Consider the following 8,906-nt stretch of genomic DNA (forward strand, 5'->3'; position numbering starts at 1 on the left):
GTTTAGGNGTGTGTGTGTGTGTGTGTGTGTGTGTGTGTGTGTGTGTGTGTGTGTGTGTGTGTAAATGCTTTGGAGAACTGTGTTTAGGAACTACCCTAAAATGGGAGGAGTGAAAAAGAGCAATGGTTGGCCCCCCCTTTCCATCCCGATATCTCAGGTAACCTGCTGAATGGGAAATAAAGGAGGTGGAGCACACTTAGAACAAATGAGACTTTCTGGGGCCAGGAAATCCCTTTATCCCACCACTCAGTGCTATACAGTGAGAAATCTTTTAATTTCCTCCTTTTAAATGGGCCAATTTACTGTTGGTGGCAAAACTGCCAAAAGAAGTTGATAGAAAGTTGGCGGCTTGCACCCTGTTCTTTTACAGCCCGGGTCCCCATGTTAAAGTACTGTTCGGTGCCCCTTGTTGCTGACCACTGTGGTAGCATTAGACCACCCCGAAGCCTGAGGAATCCAGTTCACTTCTTTCTACCCGTCTTGGCTCTGAGTTCCCTATCAGTACTTTCTCTCCTGTCACCCTAACTAGTATCTTTTTCCGGCATGCACTTTCACTAAGTTTGAACTATTATAGTGTGCAGTGTGTGGCAAAGTCAGAAAGGGAAAGGCTTGTGTTTAAAATTATTTGGGGAAGTCTGACTCCATTTTGCTTTCTCCATACTGGAACTACTCGTTCACCCACACCTGAACTGGTAGAAACGTGGCTTGTTGTCTCCAGCCTGTGAATGGGAAAGGTATCGCTTTGGGTCTCACCTGGGTGACATATCTCTGTCCTGACTCATCAGTCAGGACAGCAAACCCCGCTCTAACAGAAAGGTCTGTCACTTAACATTTAGTAAAGTACTCTAATCAAACTTTATTTTTCTATGGTTTTTTTTTTTTTTCAACCTATGAGTGTTTTAAAATAAAGCCTCTACGTCTTTATTAGACACCTGCGTGTGGTTTTCAGATTCTTCCAAACGGGTTTTCTTTTTGGCTTTCATTTTTCACGGTGGCCATGTTCCCACAGGATACTTGGCTGGCCCGACAAGTCACAGACACAAAATCAATCAAAGCCACAATTCAGCAAGTAGCCAAGAGGGTTTCTTTTCACAGTGGCCTCTCCTGCCATCCTGGTAAGTCAAGGGGAAGGGAAAGATAGATCTGCTAAACTTCCACTCCGAAGCAGCTGATGTTGCTGTCCCTGTGATCCCAGCACTCAGAAGTCAGAGGCAGGAGGATCAGAAGTTCAAAGATATTCTTCGGCTACACAGTGAATTTCAGACCAACCTGACAACCTGAGACCCTGTCTCAAAATTAAAACTCGTCACCTGCATCCGTGTTGGAATACCTTATGTGTAACTGAAGACTTTTCCCATATGTAGTGACCCTGAGGGAACAGGATGATCACAGCAGTTTTCAAAACATCCCTTTTCTTATCACCCCTGGCTCCCTCCTAAACCTGTCACCTGTGTCCAGAGTCCCATTAACTTCATGTAAGCAATGTCTCTGACGTGGGATCGCTAGTCTACAGCCCGCCCACTCTGAACGTGCCCAATCTCATCTGAAATGGGACCACAAGTGTCGAGGATAAGTCTTATTACAGAGCTAATACACATCAACAGCACACCCCACCCCCTAGCGTTTAAACCTTCCTAAAACCACACAAAGTAAGTGCCTCGTGGTCCTGATGGCCTGTGAGAGCTGGTGGTCTCCTCCCCTCCTTCAAGGAAATAAAAGCTTAAAGGGGAAGGTGCCTACTTCAGGCAATCCATGCCATAATTTCAAAGTGTGCCCTAATCTTTTAAGTACATCGCACACACAGGCGGGGCTTCTTGTAGCAGGCACGAAGCATGAGGTTTAATTTGCACAAATCTATAGCTACCCTCCTGTCCCGGGGAAGGGTATTAGCTCTCCAATTACAAAGCCTCTTGCAGCAAATTAACAGATGTCCTTTTGGAAAAAGTAAACCATTTAAAAGTAATCCAGGAAATTAAGCAAAAGTCTCCTATCTTTAAAGAAAATCCCCTCTGCCTTTTTTTTTTGTCCTGTTTCCACCATTTCCTAATATCTCTGATAATCTCACAGCCTTCTCCCCAGCAGTTAGTTCCCTTGGCACGCTATATAGTCATGCTACTTGAAATACGTTGTCGACCTGCCTTCTGGTCTACTTCCTGTGGAAACTTCCCATCCACAGGCTCCTAAGCATCCCTTAGAAGCCTTTTGTGGCCAAAAAGTCGAATATGTGTCAGACGCCTATCGCCAACAAGATTTATTTTCCTCTTAACTACACACATCAAATCCCTTTTTCCTGGTATGATATTAATGCCACGCATAGTGAAGCTAACCCAGGAGAAAAAAAAGCATCCATGGGGAGGTCCCCTAGCTTGGGTGGCCTGGAAACAAGCCCTGTGATGGGGAGTTGTTCGTGGAGACTCTGAGGGTCTTGGCAGATACACTAGGAAGAAAGCGAGGCCGGCAGGGCTGAGGAGAGAGACTCTTGAGTCGAAGCTCTAAAGCCACAGTGTCTCCTTTTGAGAAAAGTGGGATGGGACATTTGACCTCAGCACCAGCTGTATCCTGAAGGGGGGAGGAACCTTCAACAATGCAGTTTCTTTGTGACTATAGCAAGGAACCACCAAGGGACACTGTGACCAATCATTGTCACATATGATTGGCAATCTCCTCAGCAGCCGGTCAGGAGTGCATTGGCTCCATCTGGAAGGACATTGTGGTACACCATGGAATCCACTTTTACTGGCCACTCAGGGCCACCACCATCTCTGACACTCTTCACACTAGTGGACTCTATGTCAGGTGGGTCCTGTTGGGCTTGGAGCAATATCCTCTACACTTCGACATCCAGACTCTGTTTCTCCCATGGCCATCAGGAACATGTCACCGAAGCATGTTTTTCAATGCCAAGAGTAATTTACTGCGCAAGAGAAAGGGCATGAACGAGAAAGTCCTGGGACACAAAAGACTCCTAGTTTAGCCACACACTCGGCTCCTCTGCAGACTTTCCCAGACAAAGTAGCCCTTGAAAAGACTGATCCGATGTCTACAAAGGAGAAGGAAATAGCCCCCATTTCCGTGGCGCCTCACCTCCCCTGTGCAGAAACTCCAGGTAGATTCTTGACTTGTATCCTGAGCTTGTGCTGGGAGAGAGATGAAGCTGAATGTACAGAGTTTAAAATCCAGCCAGTCAGTTTCTAGGATAGACTCCTTTATCTGGCGGGTCTCTGCCTGTTTCTATTGAATTCAGTAATGGGAGAGCCCTTCCTGGGAGCTGATGAATAAAGGGGAGAGGGATAGACAGTAGTCTTGTCTTCGCATTGAACAACTATAAGGCACGTGCTATGGTTTGGGTATGGTATGCCCTACATAAGCTTGTGTGAGAGGAAGCTTAGTTCCTGGTCTTTCAGGCTTGAAGGGACCAATCCATGAAGAGGTGGGGTTCAGAGCCAATGGATGGATGATCAGGCCAAGGTGCTTACTACCAAGTCTAATGACCCGAGCTGGATCTCTGGGACCCACGTGGTAGAAAGAGAGAACCAACTTCTGAAAATTGTTTTCTGACCTCCACGTATGCATAAATTCGGGCATATGCACACACATAACTAAATATGGCAGCTTTTTTTTTTAAAAAAAGAGGTTAGGTCCAATTAAGTAATTAGGTCATAAGAGATCAACACTCATACATTATTACTGTCTTGTAAGTGAAGGTCAGGTCTCACAGGAGTGGACTAGTTCCCAAGAGAGTGGGTTTTCAAAAAGGAGTGATCCTAGCCCCTCCCTTGTCTCTTGCCTTCTATTTCTCCATGGGACAGCTCATATTTGTTCCTGCCATGCTATGAATCCCTCAGAAGCCGCCAAGGCTGGCTTCATAGCCTTGGGGCTTCCAAAACCGTGAGATGAAGTAGCCCTTCCCCTTTATAAAGTGCCTAGCCTTAGGTATTCCGCTGAAGCAGCAGAAGAAAAGAAGGTTAAAGTGATGCCTGCAATGGGCTGGAGAGATGACTCGGTGGTTAAGAGCACTGACTGCTCTTCCCAAGGTCCCAAGTTCAAATCCCAGTAACCACATGGAGGCTCACAACCATCTGTAAGAAGATCCGATGCCCTCTTCTGGAGTGTCTGAAGACAGCTACAGTGTACTTGCATATAATAAATAAATAAATCTTTAAAAAAAATAACCTAGAAATGCATTTTATTGCATGGCAGAATGAATGCCCATTTTACTTTCTTACAGGTAGATTCTCAGCATGTGTATTGCAAACAGCAAGAACGCCCACATCCCCCATGTGCACTCTTCTGGTTTGCCCACATCCGATGGACCTTAACATCTCCTAAACAGTGGAGAAAAGCTCAGTACCCCACTTAACACTTACTGTAGTGTGAGCTCTGGGAAACAGGTCTCCAGTGTCTGCACTTTTAGTGCCAGTGTCCTTAGCTACACACCATGTCTTTAGCCTCTTTACGACTGTTCTGCTTCTTCAGCGTCTCAGCCTGATATCCAAGGCCAAGAGGGAGCCACCGGCAGGCAGCGAGTGCCCTTTGCTCGTTCTTACAGAACACAGATATCTACCTTTTCTTGCCCTCCATCCTGGCATTCACCCATATAATAAATAAATAAATCTTTTTAAATTTCTGACACCATCAAGAAAGGTCTCTGAAACCAGAGGAACCCCCCGAGAATTCTAGAAAGGCACTCACTGACAGCTGAAGGACCCAAAACATGCGGGTGCCTTGCTAGGCTGATAAGCCAAAAGCCCTATCCACTTCCAGCTCCAGGGCCCTGGACTGACAGCAAGAAGTCCAATCCCACCTCCACCTCCGACATGTCAGAGGACTCTCCACCTGCTGGGAACCACACACCTTGTTTGTACTTCACCGGGGACAGCAGGTGCCAAGTAACATCTGTCATTTCGTGTCACGCTTCCCTAGCAACTCCTCTACCAGGATTAGGCAGAGTCCTATCACTGACACAACACTGGCACTTCTTTCTGCCAAACCAGTAATATTAAACGTTTTATTCCTACAGCGTGTGTGCTGAGTTGGATGTGGGTGGAGGTTATCCAAGGAGCAGACCGAGTCTGCCCTGTGGCCGTAAGGGTTTCACTAAAATGTGCATGCAGCAAACGCACAGTGGGCATTGGAACCCTCGCCCAAAGCTAGAAAAAGCTTCAATCTGACCCTTACAGTGTCTGAAGATGAGTTCACGCTAGCCGGTACTTTCATGGAGAAGAATGCAGACTGTTTTCACAGTAGGGAACTGGGGGAGGGGGACGGGTAGTGACTGGTATTTGCTCATGGAAAACTTTAGAATGTCTCCATCCCATGCGAGGGGCTTGTTGGTGACTACAGGCTGCCTACAACATATCAAAGAATAGCATGTGCAAAGATGCTGAGAGGTATGGGGAACAGGCTCTAGGGGTTGCCGGGACACTTACTTCAGCAGAATGCTAGTTAGATGGTCTACACCTCTTCGCTGTGTGTTAGGTGAGGTTGGGAGAATATTCGTTTTAATGGAGACATCAGCAGACAGACTTTTACTGTTTTGTTTTGGTTTTTGGTTTTTGGGGAGGGTTTTTTGTGTTAATTTCTTTGGAGGGGGTGTACTCAACATAGCACATGGGTGGGGTCAGAGGACACCTTGAAAGAGTTGGTTGACCTCTTCTACCAAGTGGGTCTTGGGGGTCTAACTCAGGTCATCAGATTAGGTAGCAAGTTCCTCTGAACTGTCTTATCAGCCCGAAGACTGGTTTGAGTCAGAGAAGACGACACTTTCAGAGACTGCGGATTGTTGGGTTTTATTTGTTTCAGTTTTTAGTTTTACTGAGACACACACATCAGCAGAGTGAACTGGTGGCACATGGTCTTACAGTCCCCAGGATAACTCCTACAACTGAACTTCTGCATCAATCTTTGAGAGAGACAAGACCCTCTGAACAAGTCCAAATGGCATTAGGGAATGCTCATGGAAAGAGAGCTCTTCAGATAGAAAGCAAATGGAACAGAGCAGAGAATTGCATGTTCAGACTCATCCGTCTGTAAAGCTTTCAAAGTGAGGAGCCTCCGCATTCCAGAACTAACTCTCTCTCTCTCTCTCTCTCTCTCTCTCTCTCTCTCTCTCTCTCTCTCTCTCTGCAATATAGGCCTTGATTTCAGCAACCAGGTCCCATGTGACAGTTATTGCTTTTTCTTTTCTCTGAGCCAGTTCATGGAAAGAGCGAAGGAGAGGGAGGAGTCCAGTGAGGGGAAGAGCAGGCTGGGTAATTTTCCACTGCCTCTTGAAGCATCTCAGTACACAAAAGAGCTCACGGCCCCTCTCCTTGGCTCCCCACTGACCCCTGAACAATCAAGCGATGGCTCCAACGTCTTGGAGATTAGGTTTTATTAGAGACAGGCCGGGGGCATGTCAACTGTGACTTCAGGAAGGAACAAAAGCTGGCCTGGGATCTGAGGGAAGGTGTCCTTGTTACAACCCTAGTGGGTTTTTATAAGATCCTGTGCCGGCAAACGTCCCAGAGAAGTAAGGTGGTTTTGCAGAAAAACAAGGCCAGCTTTTCACACAGGAGCATTTATTCAGTGGAGAACGAGACACAGGATTTCCCAGGAAGCCGTGGGAAAGGACTCAAAGGAGCTAGCTGACTAGACGCTCCTCGAGACCAGAGTTCATTTAATTTTTTGACAGCAAAGAAAGTGATATTTCCAAACAGTGGAGTTAAGTAGCCCCTGCCCCACCCGGCCCTGGTCAGTTGACACCAAGCAACCATGTGACAGCTGAATGAATGATCAGGGATGTGAGAGAATGAGCCTGGCCCGATGCTGGAGTACTAGGCTTGGTTCTAAGCATGGTATTCTGAGAGGCATCATAGCAGGTTCAGAAGAACACAATTGGGCATGAAATTAAGGCAAGAGGAAAAAGCTAAAGAAACCAGAGCCAACTAAGCTAGGGAAGTAAGATCAGAACCCAGGGGTCATGTAGAAGGAGAGTTTGAACATTTTATGTGTTGTCCTAGGAAATCCACACATGGTCAGATTATCAATGCCTGGAAAATCACTGGACTACTGTGAGATTTCTATCCTAGGAAAGGCTATTTGTTGAGGAGATTATAAGAAGAATGGGTGTGTCCCAGGTACCTCTGTGATCCTTGCCCCTCCCTACCCCTGTTCTACCATTCTGCAGAGAAGCATGGGGCTCAGTTTCAAACTTCTATGTGATCAGTGCACAGTGAGGAGGGGACACTACTCTCTCTGGCACATCAGACATTTGGGATTGCTGCCAGGGTCAAATGACCTGCTAACTATAAGGCAAACCCACTCCCACCAGCTTCTTTGAGCTTCAAGTATTCCTATGTTAAAGGAACATCCTTTTGGTGCTCATTAAATCAAATCAGTACAACAAGTTCTATCAATGATTCTAAAGGGAACAAGCCATTGTGCAAGGGACAACGGAGATCCTTGATTGGTTGGCTGATTGATATGTACTGACTGATACGTGAGATCCCACCCTGTAGAGTCATTCTTCCTTATTTCTTTTAATGTTATGGGTATGAGTGTTTTGTCTGTATGTATATCTGTGTATTACTTGTGGGCCTGGTGCCCATAGAGGCAAGAAAAGGGTTTCAGATCCCTTGAAAATGGAGTTATAGTTGTTAGCCAAACATGTGGGTACTGGGAATTGAACCAGTGTCCTCTGTAAAAGCAGCCAGTGCTCTTGACTACTGACCCAAACTTCCAGCCTCTTATTTTTTAATAATGTAATTTTTATTAATTCCTTGATAATTTTATTCTTGCAAACATTTGATCATACTTTGTTCCTCTTTTTCCCCTCTACTACTAGTTCCACCCCCATCTTCACCCCCAGAAATCCAAAGGTTCACCTCCAGTTAAGAAAGGAACATTCCTAAGAAAATTAATGAATGATGCACAATGAATAATTTACTCTTCAAAATAAGTCTGCAAATTTCAACAGACCCAGCATGGTTTTGGTTTCTTTTTTATGATTAGAAGAAAAAGGGAAAGCACACAACAGAGTTTGGAGGCTTGAGGAGGGGAAAAAACTCTTTTTTTCTATTTCTAAGTTTGGTTTTGCCTCTGTGGAAAGTAAATTTGATTGTCTAATTGCTTAGAGTTACATCCTAGGCCTTCATGACTGCAGTCTGCTCTTGGAATCCTTGTGAGTAGTGGAAGCATGCATCTTGTTGCCTGGGAAATGAATATCCTGAGAGGTCTGCTGCTGCAGAAGCAGAAGGATGAACAGGGAATATGATGTATCTGCACTGGCTCATTCATGATAACCTCCACAACTCAGAAGGGAGTCCTCCAGGGGTTCTGGGGGCAAAGGACAGAAATATCTTCATATAGATTCCATCACATTGTTACTTTATTTGATTACAAAATAAATATGTAGTATAAAACAAGGATATGTCTGTTACATACTGTTAATTCCACATACGATTATATTATAATATGCATACTCAGTTGCTATTGTTCAAAGTCCTTTACTAAACTAGTAATAGCATAGGTGTCTCTGCATATAACATGGTATAATGGAGCAAGCAGGAGCTGCATCTTTGGAGCAACGGGGCACCCTAGTTGTAGCTCCACGTGGCCTTAGACTGATTGAGACTCAGAATCTTCATCTTCAGGGAAGAGTAAGGGTGCCTCATTCAGAGAGATTTGCTAAAGTTTAAATGAACCAAAGCCAGCGCATACTAATCCACAGAGAATTGACAGTTCACACTAGGGGTCCCTTAAAGACGACACTTGCTCTTCTGCCTGCCTTCCACACACTCATTATTTTTAAAATACACACATCCTTACAGATTTTGTAACAACCAAATAACATTCTCCTCCAAATTATCCTCCAAATTTTGCTTTGGTGTGTGTGTGTGTGTGTGTGTGTGTGTGTGTGTGTGTGT

The sequence above is a fragment of the Mus pahari genome, chromosome 8 (genome assembly GCF_900095145.1).
Source record: "Mus pahari chromosome 8, PAHARI_EIJ_v1.1, whole genome shotgun sequence".
Lineage (NCBI taxonomy): Eukaryota > Metazoa > Chordata > Mammalia > Rodentia > Muridae > Mus > Mus pahari.